Genomic DNA, 21,906 nt, shown 5'->3' on the forward strand with positions numbered 1-21,906 from the left:
CTCTTTTAGTTAGAAGGATGTAAGATGGAGAGCAAAGGAAGGACCCCAAGCCCCAGAATGTACTGACTGATATACTATCAAAGAGACATGATCTGTCCTCATTGGCTTACAGACTGGGGTCTCATTTACATATCCACTGATAGTACTATCAGTGGGAAAATTCGAGCCTACGAGTGCGCACAGCTGCAGACACCAAGGCCAAGAAGAACCAGGAACAGGAAGCCAGCGCCATCTTATAATGGCAAGCGTATAGCTATTTCAGCAAATGCAGAATGGCTCCTAACATCAGTATATATACATGATTGGATGTTACAAAGTTCATCACAACTTCACACCAAAAAATCAAATCATCAATACAATTTTAACATATTTTGTTGTTGTTGTTTTTGGTGGTGGTGATTGCTTGTTTATTTGTAAGTATATCCTGGAAATATGCTTTCTTTGATCTGCATACTTAGAGATGATCAAGTATCTCTAAGTAAAATGGGAAATCTAACTCACACAGGTATGGTTTTTCCCCATTGTTGTTTTTGTTCCATGTAACTAGGAGGATCCTCAGACACAACTCTGTAAGAGAAAAATGAATAACAGAAGCTTAATGAACACCCTAGTTCTGTTCCTGCCGGTCCTGTTTCTGTCTTACATAGGTTCAAGTCCCACCAACCTCAGGGCAAGCCTGACAGTCATGCATAACTCTAATTTCAGCAGATCTGACCCCTTCATCTGGCTTTTGAATGACAGAAAGGCAGATGGTTTCACAGACAAAAAGGCAGATGGGCAGGCAGACAGGTAACAATCCCACCCGCAACCCACCCCTACCTCCTTCCCAACACACACACAGAGAGAGAGAGAGAGAGAGAGAGAGAGAGAGAGAGAGAGAGAGAGAGAATATAATAAAATCAGGTCAATTAGATCATTTTATTATTCATTTTTTAAATAAATTGCACAATAAAAGATCAATATAATCAGTCATCCTGGAACTCTGTATGCCAGGCAGACTTACTTAGTTAGGCGGTGAAAATACATAAAAATGATATCAACATAAATATCATTCATTGTCCTGGAACTCCATTAATCTTTCTAGGTAGACCTGGTTTCAGATATCCATGGTTCCAGACTAAGCTAGTTTATGCAGTGACTTCACAGACAACCAGAAATACATGGAGAGAAATTTCACCACCATCTCAGTCTATGTAACCGACCTTTAACAACAGTCCACAAACACGTGATAGTAAAATAAAATCCTAGAACACATTTATGGTTCTAGTTTCATGTCTAAGGAAGACACACAATCAGAGCTGAAACACAATCAGTCAAAGTCTTTAGTAAAACTCAACTCTCCTTCTTTACCAAAGTTCTACAGACAATAGGACTAAACAAATCATGTCTCTGTATATTAAAAGCCAAAATATTTTGTTGTTGTTTCATTTCTGGAAAGAGCTCCTCTTTGTTTAGCCTCAGCTTTTCTGTATCTTGATCTGTAGACTAGGCTAGCCTCAAATGTACAGTGATCCACCTCTCTTTGCCACCACCACTGCCTGGCCAAAGCTAGAATCATTAATAAAAATGATGAGAATCTCAGCTGGTCATAGTGGTGTACAGCTTTAATCCCGGCATTTGAAAGGCAGAGGCAGGCTCTTACAGGTTTGAGGCCAACCTAGTCTACAAAGTGTGTCCAAGACAGCCAGGAAGTCTGCCCTGCCTGCCTCTGCCACCTCCAATGCAGGAGACAGAGAAAGACAGAGAGGGTCTTACAGGCAACATTTTCCTAAATTGAGAAAAACTTGAAGCAATTCATCAGGAGACAGGAGGACTTGTGTGAACTGAACTTTTGGTTTTTTCTAAGCATCATTTAAAGGTAAAATTGTTAATTATTTTTCAAAACACTCAATTCTATTAAGAGGACAAATGGACATTGGAAACAATTTCTCCCCTCAGAGGACCAAAGGAAGTTCAAAACAATTTCAACAGCCTTCTGTGCATGTCTCAGTAGTCTGTGTAGTAGACTGTGGAAAGATTGGAGAAAACTATCGAAGTGGATCCTTCAGAAACAAGGAGAGTCGGGGACCTGGATTGTTTACTACACTGTTTGTATTTTACTGAAGATATAAATACAGATACTAGGGAGTCTGACCCTGTCCTTGCTTGCTAAATGTAATGACAGTGGCCATGGATCAAGAGCACAAGAAATTCACAATCCTAATCCATACCAAATCAATTTCCTTTAATGAGAATAACCAAAACAGAAACCAAAACAAAACTCTAGAACTTGGCAATCAGAGACAGTCTCTTAGTTTTAGTCCAACAAGCAGCTGAATACCATGTATAGCCCTAATTTTTGCAGATATGTTGTGTTTCTCTGATTTCTGAATGTATCATGCACAGGCAGGGATTGATATAGGTAGATATGCCAACAACAACAACCCCCCAAAACCTGTCTTACCTCATAGATTGTCTGGGAATATATCTTTGGTGAAAGTATTCCGTGGCCACTATGTGCTCCCTGCCTGGCATAGGCACAGATAGAACCAGATGCTGCTGAACACCTTCAAAATGAGTGACTCCTGACATGCTTGAGGTATCTGATGATAACATTGAACAAAAAAGGACAGCAGCTCTCATTGTTGTTGTTTATACCCTCCCAAGGCCAGAGTTTTGCAGCCAGCACTCAGAAGACAGAGGCAGGCTTGTCTGTGAATTCAAGGTGAGCCTGGTCTACAATGTCATTTCAAGGACACCTACTTAAAAATCAACAAAACAAACAAGAGGAAACAAACAAAAGGTCCCAATTCAAGGAATGAAATCTAAAGCAGGTGTTCTGCCACCACTTCTGCAATTTCACCTTTATGCATTTTTAATGAGTAAATGTGGTTCTGAGCAGGATGGGTGTTTGTCAAATATCAGTAAAAATTTAAAAAAAAGAAACTTTGAATGAATCCCAGCTGTGTGCTTACTAGTGACACAGCTCCACTTCTTTCAGTTGCATCCCTCTGGTCTTTTAGAGAAATCTACAGAAATGGTATGGATGTACAACCATAGTTATTTCTGGAGTCAGACAAGGTTACAGGGATGTTCTTTGGGGGTAATTAGTTTGGTTGTTTAGTTTGTTTCATTTCTTAAAAATAGATGATGTAACCATGGAAAAATTTTTGTTATGGCAGGTGGAGTAAGAGAGACTACAGAAAGATTAAAGTATAGAGGAAGAAGCTGGAGAGATATCATGGCAGTTCAAAACACTTGATGTTCTACCAGAGGATCTGGATTTGACTTCCAGTGCACCTGCCGGAATAGAGAAAGGTGTCTTCTGGACTGTGTCCACAACTGACAACTTCATGATCCACCTACCCAATCAACAGGCTAAACACTTAGAGACTAGAAAACTGTTGCAACAAAGATGTCAGAATCACACAGCCAATCAGAATTAACTGTAACCAGATACCACAGAAATGTTCTCATTTACATAGAAAGAACTGACTCATGGGAAATGATAAGCAAAGTTGCTCACAACAACTATAAAATGACTTCTCACAGCTGGGCTGCCCAGGCAAGCTGGACAATAAAGTGGGACACTTAGACCCTGTGGAGAGGACTGAGATTTGGGGGGGGTGGATAAAATAGCACAGCAAGTCAAGAGGTCTCATCAAGCTGGCAAAATTTTTATTGTTCACATCAGTTATGTACTCTAAAAACAGGATATGGGGAGGGGTAGGAAAGGAAAGAGGGCTTTGCAGGTGAAGGAAGCTGCAGCTGTGCAGTCTAACTAAATTATTCTCACAAAGCCTTTCCAATACCAGGAATTCTAACAACATCTGTCTAGCAGGATGTCTAAATCTAGAGATTAGGAGGAAGGGTTACTAAGGTGGGTTGCTATGAGGCCTTGTTTGAAGTTCTGAGAACTGACAAGTGAATCATGGAAGGTAAGCAGAAAGAAGAATAGTAGCTAGCAGCGCCAAGGTTAAGGTCTTGCCATGGATTCCCACATCTCCCCCTTCCCTGTATAATAGAGCACTGGAAGCATGGAGGGGGAAGCATAGGCCTGATCCCCTTTGAGTTTTGGGTGTTGTACTGAAGGGCTAAGCACTCCTTGGTTGGGGAGGCCAAGCCCCAGCCTCCCGGGTGCTTTTTCAAGTGGACAGGAAGAGTGACTTATGCCAACCCATATGCAATCTGGCATGCTTCTCAGGATAACGTCTTTGAGTGCAAAGAAAGAGGTATCCCTGCAGTACTTTATCTTGTACCCTCCAGCATCCCCCTTTACAGAGGAGAATCAGTGGCAGGACTTCCCACAAAGGCAGCTGCTCTAGGGAATTTTGGGAAGTTTGAACTTTGAAGCACTGCATCAGGGCTGGCGCTTGATAAGTTCTGGAGTGGGTTCATTATCAGAGTCCAATTTTTAGGTAATGGACATGGAGTGGCTTGGCTGCCAGGTTGTCTCCCTGGATCTTTATGAGAGTAGTAAGGCAAGAGAAGGCCCAGGGGCCAAAAGAAATGAGCAAGAAAAGGCCAATGAGAGGTCCAAGGATAGAAGGCAGCGAGGTAGAAAGCCAATGTGAGGTAGAGAACCAGTTCTTAAACCAGCTCTCGCTTTGTTTTTTCTTTTTTTTTCTTTCTTAGCCCTCTCAAACTGTGTGCATGCTATCTTTTACTGCCCCCGATTTATCTGCAAAGAAGCAGCACTCTTCTTTTAAAGTGGCACAGATTCCTTTCTGTTGAAGGAGCAAGACATCTAGTCCTTACTGTTCTGAAGGACAACTTTAGCTAAAGTGGAAAGCGACTCACTAAGGGCTTCAGTGCTCTGCTGTCGCTCTCTAACATCTTGATCAAGGGTGGCACTAAGCTCAGAGTCATAGCAGTTGGATAGGACAAGGGAGGAAACTCTGGTCCCAACACCCACCGACCCCAGCCCCAAGATGACTGCAGTGGTCACTGCAATGATGGGCTCTCGCTTTTGTCAGAGGAGAACTTCATCATGTCGTGAGGGTGAGGTCCAGGAAAGGCGCTCCTCTTGGTTCCATAAGTGGAAAAGTCATCTGAGGAGTAATAGGCTAACCACAGGAGAACCTGTACAAAAGATCTTTTGAAGTCTTAATGGTGGTAAGGTGTATGCATGGAGTGAGTCCAGAGGAGCAAGGCTACCACGTATGCTCAAGAGGGATAAGGTAAAAGATGCCAGTAAAGTTAAAAGATGTTTGAGCCTGATTATTGTTCCATGCCTCCCGAGTCCTCTTCATCTGGGAAAGAGACACGAGAGGTGGTGTTCGGGTAGTTACTACAGAGAGGTTTTATTCTCGTACCAGTTGAAGTGGAAGACCCAGAACCCGGAAGAGGCACTGCTATATATACCCTAGAGTGGCGTGTTCACTTCTGATTGGCTGTTCACTCATCACCCCTTGTTACGCCTCCGGATTGGCAGTGCCTTGGCACGCTTTTGCCTCTTGCACCTGCGCAGTTAGTTGTTTACTGTGAGAGACACAGGATGTCAGCGCCATCTTGCAATGGTGGAATGTATCACAGCTAACCTCGGCTTCCTACAGATTATAATACAAGCAAAGGTAGGAGGCAGCTTGTTTCGAGGAGAGGTGACGCAGGTACTAGATCCGGAGACCATTTCCAAAGAAAATCCTTTAAAGAAGGAATGTTGCCTGTTGCAGCCCGAGCTGCCCGACACATAGGGGCCAGAAATGTTGAGAACTGCTCTACCCCAAGATTGGGGGCAAAATGTCTTGGACCCTTCTGTCAATGTTGGAACCCGCACTGCCAAAGCCTTGGGAACTAACTTGTTAGCTCACATTGCCCCAATCTGCTTCATTGTGAGGGTCGGGGTTCAGCAAGAGAGAAAGTAAGGACGGACTTGAAGAATGGAGACCAGACAGAGTGTGATTCAATCCCGTTTATTCTTCAGTCTCTCTTTCTAGTCCAAGTCCCAAGTCTTGAGTTCCTAGTCCCTAGTTCCTAGTCCCTAGTGCCTCCAAGTTCCAAGCTTCTTCTTCCAAGTGCTAAGTGCCTAATGTCTAATAATTCTTCTTCCTCAATTCCTAATTTCTACTCCAAGTTGTACTGAACTCTTCTACCTGCCTCTTGCCTTTTATATATCTCACTTCTAAACCACACCTCTAAGTCACATCCTTAAGTCATGCCCTTAGGTCTTATCTCTGAATCACACCTTAAGTCACACCCTTAAGTCTTGGCTCTAAATCACACCTTTAAGTCTCACACACCCAAGGGAAGGTCCTGGGTATCTAAAACAAGATGTTATCAGAGTGTTCTCAGCTGTTGTAGGCTATTGTAATCAAGTCTCTTATCAGGGTATATGGCTCAAGATGGCTGCAAGGATGATAGCAGCCTTCTATCGGCTCCCTACACACAGGTACAATAAATATAAACTGTTAGTATGGGTCTGAATTTTTCCTTGCAATAGGTAACATGTTTTAAAGAGTTGAATACTCCTAGATCAGAAGATGTTGTTATTACTGGACATTGTCCTCACTCATACAAGACTAACAAATCTATGTTTTTAGTCATGATATATACATTTTTTAAATTTTATGCATTCATAAATATGTTAATAATTTAAAAGATATTTATATCCAGTAAAACTTCTTTAAAAACAGATAAATATACAAAGAGAGACAGATCCAGCACAGGGCTTATCTTATCTTCTAAATTAAACCACAACCATTTTCATACCTTCAGCTTTGAGGAATTAAAATAATCACACCAAGGCTTTTAAATGTTACTAAACCTCTATGAAAAAAATGACATGGCTGCCCAGTATTTGGACAACTTGGAAGTTGAATAACTGTTTCGGTAATGTAAATTTGTCTCCAGATGTACTGAGTAAAGTATTTTTAATGTGATTGATTGATGGATATCTACAGTCTCATAAGAAACACTTTGTCAATTTTCTGTATGTAAAACCAATTATTTCACCATTATTCTAGGGTGAGGCCAAGTCTAAAAGCTACATTTACCAAATATAGAACCATTTCACTATAAAGAGAACTTCTCACTAATAGACTGTGTCCTTCACTACAGTAACCATGCATGCTCCCTGATTTAAATGTGATGTAGGAGCAACAGGTACAGGCTCTTCATGCAGGGTTCTGATGAAGCAAACAGCTGGCTCAAGTTATATCCTTTTGTGAAGGGCTATGGAATATTGTCCAACTCATAATAGATGCACATTTTACCTTATAAAACATAACTCATGTTAATAATGATGCTAGGAGTATTTCCTCAAAATTTAATTCTTCGTATATTACACAAGATTGTAATAGAAGAGAATCAGTGGTTGAATATAAACTTATAAGGGGTTGTTAAAAATTCCTCAATATTTTTTCACCAAACTGCTGGCCTTATATAGGTGCCTGTGGCCATGAATCAACTGGGTTCACCTGAAAGGGGGGCTGAGAATGAAAAAGGATGGAGGGTGAGAAGAGATGAAGCCGAGACAAAGTTCTCTGATCAAGGCTCCAAGCTTTAATGTTCAGCTCTCAATTTAAAGGGGGAGGCCCAACCCCAAACCCCTCCTGGTTTCAGCTGAAGATGGGTGGGATAATCCATAATCCATTCTTGGTCATGGCCTGTGATATCTCAAGGCAAGCCCAGGGGCAGTTCTGCTTCTGTGTTCTGTGAAGCTAAAGTGAGTAACTCCACCTAGATCCTATCACTTGTTCTGTTGTGGTAAACAAGGTCTCTCAGGCCTGCTCAAGGCTGGAGGAAGGGCACAGCCTTACAAGAAAGCCAAAAATATCAGTCTTCTAACACCCAGTACAAAGCATGACATTGGTTTTTAGGTGGTACTTTTGCCTTTTTTTCTTCCTATAATATGCATAATACTGCCCTAACTATGTTCTTAACTATATCCTGAATAAAATTTATGATGGTCCTAACAGTCTGGCTTTTGTGTATTATGAATGTTACCTGACTCACCTAACAGAATCTTTCCATGTGTGCTGTCTTTCATGACTGTATTATTTTAAGAATCTTTGTCATCTCTTTTGTTTTATTTTGTCCCCTTAAAAGGACTCTTCTCTGAGGCACCATAACTGCTGCTCTTTCTATATCACCCCTTTTGTGAGTTTAACAATCTAGAAGGATCCATTGCACAAACACCAAAAAGGACAGATATCCTCTCAAAGGTGACTGCAGTGCCAGCCCCCACATATTCATCTTGTCACAGCATCACCAGTGATGGATTCATGGAAAGACAGGAGAATTTATGAGAAACCTGAAGTATGTAAAGGCTAAACACAGGAATGTAACACACATTGACATTTTTCCTACTGGGCCACTAAGGGTGGCAGCTTTGGTGTGGGTCTTCTTTATTCTTGGTGGTTGTTAGCCACCAAACAGTAAGGACAAAGGGAGCAGCCATGGCAATCTGGCTTGAGATGGCTGTATTATAAAATTAACTCCGGAGACCAGCACAGTGAGTCAATTCTACTTTATTGTTCCAGAAATAAGGTATATGAGGGCTTTTATGGGTACAGGTGGAAAGGATTAATTGGTCATAATAGTATATCTAAGTATCATGTGGGCAGGGAAGCCAGAATGGACCTTCTGTGCTGAGTTTAAGTAACTCCACACAGGGACATTCTTTGGATAAGGACAGCCATCTGTGTTCAGGGACATTGTCTAGATAAAATGAGGCAGAGAAATAAAAGCCCTAAAAATAAAGAAAGAAAGAAAGAAAGAAAGAAAGAAAGAAAGAAAGAAAGAAAGAAATGGAATCCCTAAAAATAAATAAATAAATAAATAAATAAATAAATGAAAGAAATGGAATCCCTAAAAATAAATTAATAAACAATAAATAAGTAAATAAAAGAAATGAAATTACAAAAAATAAATAAATAAAAGAAAGAAAGAAATGGAATTTATAAAAAATAAATAAATAATAAATAAATGAAAGAAAGAAATGGAATTCATTAAAAATAAATAAATAAATAATACATAATTAAATAATAATAGAAAGAAAGAAATTGAAGCCCTTCTGATAAAGGGAGTCCTCCATTTTGAGGTGAGTTCCACTCAGATTTGGGGGACTGCGACCTTCATAAAGGTTTCCAACAGCCTTGATTCCTTAAATAATGGATCTTGGCTGTGAGAGAAACTGTACCAAATACTGGAAGATGATTCAAAATACATACAGCCTAGGACCCTGCCCAGCTCTCCAGGTGGCTGTCCCATAATTGGCTGTGTAAAAGTGTCTTCTAAAAGTCATTCTATTTTACTATCAGTTCAGCACCTTCAGGGTAACAAGGACTATGGTATTAATGGTAATTAATACCATTAGAATCCATGACAATTGGCCCACTGTCTCACTTCTCTGCTGTGAAGTGAGTTCCTTGGTCAGAAGCAATACTGTGTGGAATGCCATTGTGGTGAATGAGGCACTCAGTATGTCCATGGATCGTGGATTTGGCATAAGAAATATGTGCATTAAAGTCAAAATCATAAGCAGAATATGTATCTATTCCAGAAAGAAGAAAGCTTTGTCCTTTGCCCAAGAGAAATGATCCAATGTGAGAGGACGACTCTACTATTGTAGTGGTCCTATATTGCAAATTACAACTTAATGTTAACTAGTCCTATATTGAAATTTACAACTTAATGTTAACTAGTCCTAGATTGCAATTTCCCATTCCAAGTTAAATACTCCTATGTTGCAATTTACAATTTCCTGTTAACTCGTCCTCGATTGCGATTTTCAATTTAATGCTAACTAGTCTTATATTGCAATTTACAATTCCAAGTTGACTAATTCTATGTTGTAATTTACAACTCAATATTGATGAGTCCTAGATTGCAATTTCCAATTCCATGTTAACTAGTCTTATATTGAAATTTACAATTCTATGTTAACTAGTTTTAGATTGCAATTTTCAATTTAATATTAACTAGTCCTATAATGAAAATTTTAACTTAATGTTAACTAGTCCTAGATTGAAATTTACAATTTAATGTTAACTAGTCCTATATTGCAATTTCCAATTCCATGATAATTAGTTCTGTACTGAAATTTACAATTCCATGTTAACTAGTCCTAGATTGCAATTTTTAATTTTATGTGAACTAGTCCTATATTGAAAATTCCATTTATTATTAAGTAGTCCTATATTGAAATCTACATTTTAATATTAACTAGTCCTGTATTGAAATTTTCAGTTTAATATTAACTTGTCTTATATCAAAATTTTCATTTAATGTTAACTAGTCTTATATCAAAAATTTCAATTTAACATTAAGTAGTCCTATATCCAAATTTCCAATTATTTTTATTTAGTCCTATATTGAAGTTTCCAATTTTATGTTAACTAATCCTAATTGAATATTAACTAGTCCAATACTGAAAATTCCAATTTAATATTAACTAGTCCTATAATAAAATTTACAATGTAATTTTAAATAGTCCTATATTGAAATATCCAATTTAGTGTTAACTAGTACTATATTGAAATATAATATACTTTGATATTTGCAATTTAATATTTAGTAATCCTATATTGAAATTTACAATTTAATAATAGGTAGGACTATATTGAAATTTACAATTTAATGTTAACTATTCCTACACTAAAATTTCCAATTGTTTTTTTAACTCATCTGATGTTTAAATTCCCAATTATTTTTAACTAGTCCTATATTGAAATTTATAATTTAATATTAACTAGTCCTATACTAAAAGTTCCAAGTATTTTTAACTAGCCATATATGGAAATTTCTAATTAACATTAACTAGTCTTATATTGAAATTTCCAATTATTTCTAACTAGTAATATATTGAAATTTCCAATTTAATATTAATTAGTCCTATATTGAAATTTCCTATTCAATATAAACTAGTCCTTTATCAAAAATTACATTTTAGTGGGCTGCAGAGATGGCTCAGTGGTTAAGAGTACTGAGTGTTCTTCCAAAGGTCCTGAGGTCAATATTAGCCCACAAACTCAGAATACCTGATACAGTTCACAGACAACATGAAACTCAAGAATAAAGACAAGGTGAGCAGTGGTGGCACACACCTTTAATTCCAGCACTTGGGAGGCAGAGGCAGGTGGATTTCTGAGTTCAAGGCTAGCCTGGTCTACAGAGTGAGTTCCAGGACAGCCAGGGCTACACAGAGAAACCCTGTCTTAAAAAAATACAAAGAGAAAGAGAGAGAGAGAGAGAGAGAGAGAGAGAGAGAGAGAGAGAGAGAGAGAGAGAGAATAAGGAAGACCAAAGTATGAGTTCATTGGTCCTTCTTAGAAGGGGAACAAAATACACATGGGAGAAAAATAAAGGGACAAAGTGTGAAGCAGAGACTGACGGAAAGGCCACCCAGAGACTGCCCCACCTGGGTATCCATCCTATATACAGGCACCAAATGGAGAAAATATTGTGGATACCAAGAAGTTCATGTTGACAGGAGCCAGATACAGCTGTCTCCTGAGAGGCTCTGCCAGAGCCTGACAAATACAGAGGCAGATACCTGCAGCCAACCATTGAATTGAGCACAGGGTTCCCAAATGGAGGAGTTAGAGGAAGGACTGAAGGAGCTGAAGGGGTTTGCAACCCCACAGGAAGAGCAACAATATCAACCAACCAGATACCCCAGAGCTCACAGGGACTAAACCACCAACTGAAGAGTACACATGGAGAGAACCATGGCTCCATCTGCATATGTAGCACAAGATAGCCTTGTTGGGCATCAATGGGAGGAGAGGCCCTTGGTCTTGTGAAGGCTCAAAGTCAGTGTCTTGCTCAGAATAAGGCTTCCATGCTGCTTAATGAGAAAACAAAATCTCATACGGGGAATTATGTGATTTTTCTTTAGCACTGAGATTTTTTGGAATCCTTCTACCAGAGACATTCCAGATCCATGTGTGACCTCTGCAGCTGGGCTACAAATGTGTATTTAGTATTTTTTAAATCCCTAGGAATTAGAATGAAATATTACAGAACACACCTGTTGTGTAGACTGTTTGTCATAGCTTGTGCTTTTGATTAAACTGCACAAGGAACCCAGTTTTGATACAGAAAATGATGAAATATAGATGCAAAAGAGAAAACCCAAAAGCTAAAGTAAATTTAAACTCCCCCACAGAAATTAATTTTAATATTTTATTATTAACTCTTCTTGTTTTCCAATGCATTTATTCACATCTAAAAACATTAAGTAGAAAGGGATATGTACAGATGTGTGTACTCGCATGACACCTTTTCTAACCAGTTTCAATGATAATATTTGAGAAGGAAGTAAGACAGGATTTAATTTAACTTAGGCTTGGCTCAAATTCATTATATAGATGAGATGGGTCTTGGCCTTATGATCTTTCTGACTTGTCTGTTGGGTTCTGAGATTAAAGGCATGCACCACCACAGGGAGCAGCATGTTTCCTTTCAACTTCCATGTCTAATAATTGGTTACTGGAACAATCTTTCCCTTTCATCTTCCTTAAAGGAAAGGCATCTGAAAGCACAGTATGACCTTTTCTAGAAAGAACCTGAGCCAGGACTACTGAGTATCCTCTATCATCTTACTCTCCTATAGCAAACCTATAGCCAACATTAAATTAAATATTAATTCCACTAATTCACAAACAAGAAGAGGTGATCCATTCCCTTCATATCTATTTAAAATACTATCTAAAAGTTTAGCAAGAGCAATAAAACTGAAGAAGATAAAGGTAATATAGATTAGAAAGGAGGAAGTAAAATTATCTTTTTTTGTTTTTGTTTTTTTCAAGACAGGGTGTCTTTGTGTAAGCCTGGCTGTCCTGGAACTCACTCTGTAGACCAGGCTGGCCTGGAACTCAGAAATCCACCTGCCTCTGCCTCCCATGTGCTGGGATTAAAGGGGTGTACCAGCACTGCCTGGCCAAAATTATCTTTATTTGCAGATGATACAAGTGGTTCAAAACTTCCCATGTTAATTCCTAGAGCTGATAAGCCCTTTCAGCATCATTGTTGAATACATGATCAAATAAAAACTACCAAGAAAATGCAGTGGCATTACAAATGAGTTTGCAAGTGCAAACAAAATACAGAGACATCATAAAGTTTGAATTGATTGTTGATGCTTGTCACATTTTTTCCTCATAATAAATAACCTTGAGTAACTCAGTGTGTTGGGTAAGATCTTACCAAATTCTTTGTAGTCACAGATTACTTTGGGTATTCTTGAGGGTCCTCAAAGATGACTGTGATACACAAAGACTTTAATAGATTGATTTCATGCTGAAGAGTTTACTCTTATATAAAGACACCAGAAAGCACACACCTTTAACACATTGACTACCTGTATGGGGTTTCTCTGCATTATGACTTTATCTCATGGTTTCTAGGACGACTGCCACATGCATAGGCTTACTACATTGCTTATTCATAGCATTTCTCTCCAGGATGTGTTCTTTTATGTTCATAGATGACTGTGTTTTGAAAAGTTTTTTTTTTTTTTTTTTTTTTTTTTTTTTTTTTTTGGCTTTTCGAGACAGGGTTTCTCTGTGTAGTCCTGGCTGTCCTGGAACTCACTCTGTAAACCAGACTGGCCTCGAACTCAGAAATCCGCCTGCCTCTGCCTCCCAAGTGCTGGGATTAAAGGCGTGCGCCACCACCCCCCGGCTTTTGAAAAGGTTTTATCTCATTGATAAAATTTGTAAGATATGTCTTCAATATGTGCTCTGTTATATATTCAAATATGTCTATAATATACAAATGTTGGGAAGAAGCAAAAAAATGGACTGCCTTTTGGTTACCAACCTCCATTTAATCATAAATTCAAACTAAGTTTTAGGTCATAGGGGACCTGTATACTAATATTATCCAGGATGTGTTCTTTTATGTTCATAGATGACTGTGTTTTGAAAAGGTTTTATCTCATTGATTACATTTGTAAGATATGTATTCAATATATGTTCTGCTATGTATTCAAATATGTCTATAATATAAAAATGTTTGAAAGATGCAAAAGAAACTTACCCTAAGAACTGCCTTTTTGTTATCATTCTTCACTTAATCATAAACTGAATCTAATTTCGTCCCAGGTCATAGGGGACCTGTGTACTTAACAATATCTGACCAGCTTTCATCACTCATGCTTTGTTCCCTAAAACATAACAACTGTTCGTAACCATAATTTCTGTTATTCATGTTTTATTTCTCAAAATATAATGCATGGTCCTACCCACAAAAGAACAAATGGCTATGATAATGTTGACCATACAACCTACATTCTGTATCATTTGACATAGAGTAACACCAACAAAAAAAAACTGTTATTGGGAGAAAAATGTAACTAACGTGGCAGAGGACTTTGTGGTTTTGACTTTTAGAAGCTATATAACTTTCTGGTTCAGGGTGGGGTGAGGCTGGGTGTATTGCAGCTGAGCTTCTGAGTGTAATTTTGTGGCCCCAATTTATCAGCAGTGACTTGATTACAATAAATTCTTATCATTTGCCTTGTCCTGTGTTTGAGTTGTGTTGGATCTCAGTGGACCCCATGATGTAAAGGCTTTAGCACAGGATGTAACCACTGTCCAGTATGAATAGTTTCATAATGATGAAGACTACAGGTGTGCAATGGCTTCATTATACTAAACATGTCCTGAGTCACAGAGGGTGTGTTTAAGTCTCAGGGGGTGTGTTCTGAGACACAAGGGGACATGCTTAAAACTCAGGGGGCAAGTCCAGAGTCACAGGGAGCATGCTTAAGACTCAGGGACATGTCCTGGGTCACAGGGGGCATGTTTAAGATTGAGGGGGCATGTCCTGAGTCACAGTGGGTATGCTTAAAACTCAGGGGGTGTGTCCTGAGATACAGGCGGTGTGCTTAAGACTCAGGAGGCATGTCCTGTGTCACAGCGGGGCAAGCTTAAGATTCAGGGGGCGTATCCAGAGTCACAGAAAGTTTGCTTAAGACTCAGGGGGCGTGTCCTGTGACACAGGGAGGATGTTCAGGACTCTGTCCAGAGTCACAGGTGGTGTGTTTAAGACTCAGGAGGCATGTCCTGAGTCACTGGAGGCATGTCTTGAGTCATAGGGAGCATATTCTGAGTCACAGGGGGTGTGCTTAGACTCTAACATGTATTGTTTCATGATAATGAAGGCTAGAGAATTGTGCAAAGGCTTTACTGTATTAAATACACTCACAGGGTTTCTGTCTTAGTGTTTCCATTGCTATGAAGAGAAATCATGAACAAGGCAACTCCTATAAAAGCAGCAGTTTAATTGGGACTGGCTTACAGTTTCAGAGATTTAGTCCTTTTTTATCATAGTAGGAAGCAAGACAGGCATGCAAGAAAACATCATGCTGGTGAAGAAGCTGAGAGTCCTGCATCTTGATGCAAAGGCAGCCAGGAAGAGACTGTCTGCAGGGAGCTAATACAAGGGCCCATTCTACACTGGGTGGAAACTTCAAAGCCTTCAGTGATGCACTTCCTCCAAGGCCACATCTCATAATAAATTCTTCCCACTCCATGAGCCTAGCATATTTATACTACCACATTCCACTGCCTGGCCCCCATGCGATTGTACACACACATGAGTGTATGGAGACCATATTTAAAAATAGCATAATGCAAAATATGTGAGGTTCAAATTAAAAGTCCTCATCATCTATAGAAATCTCATAAATATTGAAAGTCCAAAGTGCAAAGTGTCTTCTGAGATCATTCCAATCATGTAACTGTAATTCCTTATACTTTACAAAACAGATAGCACATGATATCCATCCAAATTCACAGGATATAGGTCATCATTCCTAATCACCATTGTGAGGAAATACTAGGCCAAAAGACCAAAAGCCAGCAAGGAAATCTCCAAACTCTGCATCTCCATGTCTGATGTCAAAGTGTTCTTCAGATCTCCAACTCCTTCCTGCCCTGCTCACTGCATCACAATTCTTTCTCTTTGGCTGATTTTATTTCCTGAAAGTAGTGTTCCTAAGAAGGTATCTTATAACTTGGGAATCTAAAACTCTTGGGGTCTCCAAAGTAACTTCAAAATTACAGCTTCTTGTTCCAGTATCTGGATCCACAGATGATCTTCTGCCCTCCTCAAAAGAAGCTGGGTCTCTCTCCAGCTCTTCCCTCTATAGTACACTAGGTTCTGCTTGACTCCACTCAACTGCTGCTGCTGTTCTTTCTGCTCATCCCACGGGACTGACATCTTCAATATGCTGGGTTCTTCTGTGACAAACAGTCTTAACTGCGTTCATCTCATGCTCCCTTCATGATGCCAAGCCTCAGCTGCATTGTATGAAACATTACTGCCTTAAAACCAGGGTCACCTGGATGACTATTACTCAGGACTGAGTCAAGCTGCACCACAAGGGACAACCTTGGCTCCCTCTGGAATACAACTTCTTTCTCCTCTCAGAAAACAATTACCAGAAGATTTCACCTCAGTGGTGCTGGTTTCTTCTTCATCCCCACTAATTTTCTAACTACAGCCAACCAGCATCAATTGTCTCAGTCGTCCCTTCTGTTCTTTCCTCTAAAAGCAGAGCCAAATGAACAAAGTTTCTGACTTCCTCTGCTTGCTGGGGCTGGAACATGGCCCCTTCGATTACATCATCACCAGCTTTCTATTTTTCAACAACTTCACTGCCTAAGCTCGGCTGTCCTCAAACTTGCTCTGTAGATGAACCTTGAGCTCAGAGATCTGCATGGCTCTGTCTTCTGAATGCTGGGTAATACGTGTGTAACACTTGCCCATACCTAAGCTTTTCCTTACTTAAAACATGTTCTGTACCAGGAAGACTTAAATCCGAGATCTGCTTGATGTTTATCTGGGATTTAAGGTGCGTACCTCCATGCCTGTACTTAAGTATTTTATTTTAGATCTTAAAATGATAACCCAGAATAGTAATCACAATCCATGAATTGTCAACTTCACACACACTGGTAACTCTTGTGTCCACATGAAAACAACAAATAGGTAATAATAATGCCTAACATGATACAGTTCTCCTTTGTCCAACTTCACATCCATGAGTTTAGGTGGGTGGAATCTTGCACTAATTTCACCATTCCTTTAATATCATTTAAAATCATTGATTACAGAATTTAGCTTCATTCAGCTTCCTGGTTAGATTTTCTCTTTTGACCTAAGATTTTATATTTTTTCTCTGTAAGATTACTATGCTTGCTCAAATCATCATGAGACTAAACATAGGTCAAAGGTTTTTCTGGCTTCACTGAGACCTCCTTTGTCAATGCAATGAACATCAACCTCTTTACCTTATCTTCAAGGACACTCTACAGACAGGGGCAAAAGGCAGCAACATTCTTCAGCAAAACATCATAGAAACTATACACAAAGTCTAAATTACCTTCAGTACATATGTGTTCCATATTCTTACTAGGACGGCCCAGTAAGTTCCACTTAATGCATATACAAATCCAAAGTCTAAAAACCCACATTGCTCCATAAATCAAAACAAAAAACCTCAGTCAGGCCTATCATAGCAATGCTTAAGTCTGGGGGACCAACTTCTGTCTTAGATAGAATTTCCATTGCTAAGAAGAGACATTGTAACCATGGCAACTGTGCTAAAGGCAAATATGTAATTGGGCCTGGGTTACAGTTTCAAATGTTTAGCCCATTGCCATCATAGCAGGAATGTCAGCATGCAGGCAGCCATGATGCTGGAGAAGGAGCTGAGAGTTCTGCATCCTCATGTGAAGGCATTCAGGAAGAGGCTGTCTTCCAGCCAAGTGGTAGCAGGGTCTGTTTTGTACTGGCCTGAGCTACATAGACCACCACCCTAATAATTCAATTCCTTCAAAAAGGTAAAATCTCCCACAAGGGACATCTCTTAATATTCCCACTTCTTAGGGTCAAACAAATTTAGATCACCACAGTTTATTTTTACTATAAATTCTTTCATGCTTTTAAAAATGATTAGGACATGCAGAGGCTTTAACATGTTGATGACTTTCAGATGGTTTCTCTCTCATATGTGTTCATTTCTGTATCCAGAAACCACTGTGGCATGTAAACCATTTGCCGACTTTAGTACAATCAATATGTTTCTGCTCATTTTGTGTTCTTTTATGTGTTTGGAGATTACATAGATATGCAAAGGCATTACCACATTTGTTACATTTTTTAAGGTTTCTCTAAAGTGTGTGTTCCTTCAAGTGTTCGAAGATTACAGTGACATGCAAAGGCTTTACCACATTGACTACATTCATAATGTTTCTCTCCTGCACATTTTCTTTTGTGTATTCAGAGATGACTGTGTCCTGGAAAGGATTTACATCATTCATGACATTCAGTTTCTCTCCAGTATGTGTTCTATTATGATATTGGAGACCACACTGAAATGCAAAGGCTTTACCACATTGATCACATTCATGAGGTTTCTCTCCAGTATGTGTTCTTTTATGTCTTTGGAGACTACTGTGACATGAAAAGGCTTTACCACATTGATCACATTCATGAGGTTTCTCTCCAGTATGTGTTCTTTTATGATATTGGAGATTACTGTGACTTGAAAAGGCTTTACCACATTGATTACATTCATAAGGTTTCTCTCCAGTATGTGTTCTTTTATGTCTTTGGAGACTACTGTGACAGGAAAAGGCTTTACCACATTGATTACATTCATGAGGTTTCTCTCCAGTATGTGTTCTTTTGTGATATTGGAGACCACTGTGACATGAAAAGGCTTTACCACATTGATTACATTCATAAGGTTTTTCTCCAGTATGTGTTCTTTTATGAGATTGGAAATGACTGGGCCTTGAAAAGGCTTTACCACATTGATTACATTCATAAGGTTTCTCTCCAGTATGTGTTCTTTTATGTCTTTGGAGAGTACTGTGACAGGAAAAGGCTTTACCACATTGATTACATTCATAAGGTTTCTCTCCAGTATGTATTCTTTTATGAGATCGGAGATGACTGTGCCAAGAAAAGGCTTTACCACATTGATTACATTCATAAGGTCTCTCTCCAGTATGTGTTCTTTTATGTCTTTTGAGATGACTGTGACATGAAAAGGCTTTACCACACTGATTACATTCATAAGGTTTCTCTCCAGTGTGTGTTCTTTTATGTCTTTGGAGATGACTGTGACATGAAAAGGCTTTACCACATTGGTTACATTCATACAGTTTCTCTCCAGTATAACTTCTTTCATGCCTGCAACAGTAATGGGTACATGTGAAAGCTTTACCACATTCATTAGCCTGAGCAATCATTTTACCAATATGAATAGATTTTACAGTTGGTCTAATAATAAAGAACACTCAGATCATAAGGTTTTATCCCTTTGATGTTCATGGTTGTACTTGCTCACTGTGGGTTGCTTTACCTCATTGAAAATGCCTATGATAGTAAGAGCCTGTATTACATGGCTCACATTTATAGCCTGCTTTTTCTATATGCGATTCCTATATGATGTATTTCACATGTCTGAAGAAATACAAAACAATTCAGAGCATTACAACATTGATAGCATTCTTAATTTTTCTTGTAGTGTGAATCAAACCACAGGAACACTGTGAACCAGGATGAACAGAAGAATTTCCAAACTTCTAGTACCTATGGAGATTTTCTGCAATGTGACATTGGCAATGTTCCCAGTAAAGTCAGAAAACCAATTAACTGCAAACACCTATCATATTCAGAATGTCTACCAAAGACAGAATGCTATATATCTTCTCATTGTTCTGAAATAGATAGAGGTACATTGTGCCTTTTAGTATCTCTATGCTCACATGGTTTCATCCATTTTGACACTTGATATACCCATTAAAAAGGAAGAACAAATGAAAGGTTTTCACATTGAATTCACACACATTGACTTTTTGTTCATTGCAGACATGATGAATGTTTCCCCAAGACAGCATTCTTGACTCTCATAAATTGACCTTGCCATAAACTTAAAAGTTTCACAACAAGAATATGAGCATCACCAACTTTATCATGGACTATTTGCTTATTAGAAGGTTATGGATACATGTTTATCACTATTCAATGTGCAATGTTATGAGACTATACATATTAGTAGTTCCAGAACCTAGCTCTAATGGAAATACATATCAAATTAAGGAATCACTTAAGGCATTGTTTCCTTCTCTTCTTTCTTACACAAATGCCTTGCAAACACAAATCAGATAACTGACATTGAGATACATTGTTTTGGTAGAATATCAAAATCATAGCTACAATAAAAGGACTGATATTTTACACACTTGCATTCATTTAAAGCTTGCAGATCATATTAAAATTTCCTCACAGGCATATTTGTATTCGCTTAAACATTAAAGTTACCTTTCATGACTTCTAGAAGTTTGATGTTGTTCTTCAGTATGGTGGTCTTCCAAATTATAGCCTGAAACCAAGGTACCAGAAAATGAATGATATGGCATTGGAATTAGGCAAAATTCAAGTTACTCTGTATTTTCACAGCAATAAACCTGATTTATTCAACTCAATGTTACTTGTTCTCTATTGAAATAAGAGATGATCATCAGTAACACAGAAACATTTTCCCTTAATTTAAGAAGGAAAAGAAAATTCAGTCTTACCTATAGCAGTGAGGTTCCAGTAGGTCTCCAGCATCACATCTTTGTAGAGATTCTTCTGGGAAGGATCCAGCAAATTCCACTCTTCTGCAGTAAAGTTCACATGCACATCATCGAAACTCACTGTTTCCTAAAATATAACACACATGTGTACAACACAAAGCCTGCTACTGACATCACTAAAAAGTAAAGTTATGCCTCCTAGACAATATAACCTTATAATTCACATGATTCATCCACTTATTTGCTGACACACAAATTATAATATAATCACCATGGCAGTTTACAAGGAAATTGAAATATAAGGCTTCCTGTGTCACTTCTGAACCCTTTGAATAGGATATAGCCTTGCAACACAAATGGCAATTGAGAGGGATATGCAGAAGGAAAGAGATCAACTGTACTGAGCACACATCTGAAAAGCTGGATGAACAATTACTAACTACAAAGGTGATGGGCAAACTGTGTGTATTTGCTCATGTCTTTAATCAAAGAGGTACAGGCAGGTGTGTATGTCATTGAGCTGCATCCCAGCACAGTTTATGTAATGAGTTTCAGGACAGCAAAAGTTACATGTTAGGAACTTCACTCTGCTACAAAAATAAAGCGGGAATCAAAAATGATAGAATGAACTCACAGTTCTTTACTGAAGTTCCTGCAAAGAATTATGCATTCACTGCAGTTCTGTATTCTTCTTGCAAAAACATGTAGTGAACCAGTTTAAACAGCAATATTAATTAAATTTTAATAAAAGGGAATTCATGTTTAAACAGGTAAAAATAGACAGATGAAAATATTATTAATGTATATGTTGATCAGAAATAAAGAACATAGTTCAGGAGACATAGCTCAGGAGTTGAAAGATCTTGCTGGTCTTCCACATAATGGTAGTCAATTTCTAGCATACACATGTGAACCGACAGCTGTACATATCCTCAAGATCAAGGGTTCTGAGGCCATCTTCTGACAACAGTAAAGATGAGGCACACATGCATATTCATATTCATGCACCCAGCTATAATACACTTATTTATTCAAAAATTCACAACAAACATAAGAGTTAGGCAGAACAGCATACACCTGCAATTCAGTGAATCTGAAGCATCAGATAATATTGATGACAGGAGCAGAAGCCATTCAGAGACATAGAATATAATCTATATATTAGGCTGAATTTCAAAATTAAAGATGTGGATGAAGAGCAGCACAAAAGCATGTGCTTACTTAGCAAAACCATGTCAAGTGGCTTATGTTGTTTCTATATCTACAATCAGAACAGGAAGGGCTTCACAGAAAAATTTGGTCAAGAAAACCAAAAACAGAATGAATAAAGTTAAAAATATAAAACCACCAGGTCTGCAAAATAGGATATTATTGAATAGCAAAT

The 21,906-nt window shown here is 38.5% G+C and overlaps 1 pseudogene; it reads right to left on the bottom strand.

Annotated features, from left to right (window-relative positions):
- Positions 1–21,906, bottom strand: part of LOC117696000 (uncharacterized) — a 48,872-nt pseudogene that overhangs the window by 21,782 nt on the left and 5,184 nt on the right.

This window comes from Arvicanthis niloticus, assembly GCF_011762505.2.
Source record: "Arvicanthis niloticus isolate mArvNil1 chromosome Y unlocalized genomic scaffold, mArvNil1.pat.X SUPER_Y_unloc_2, whole genome shotgun sequence".
NCBI lineage: Eukaryota > Metazoa > Chordata > Mammalia > Rodentia > Muridae > Arvicanthis > Arvicanthis niloticus.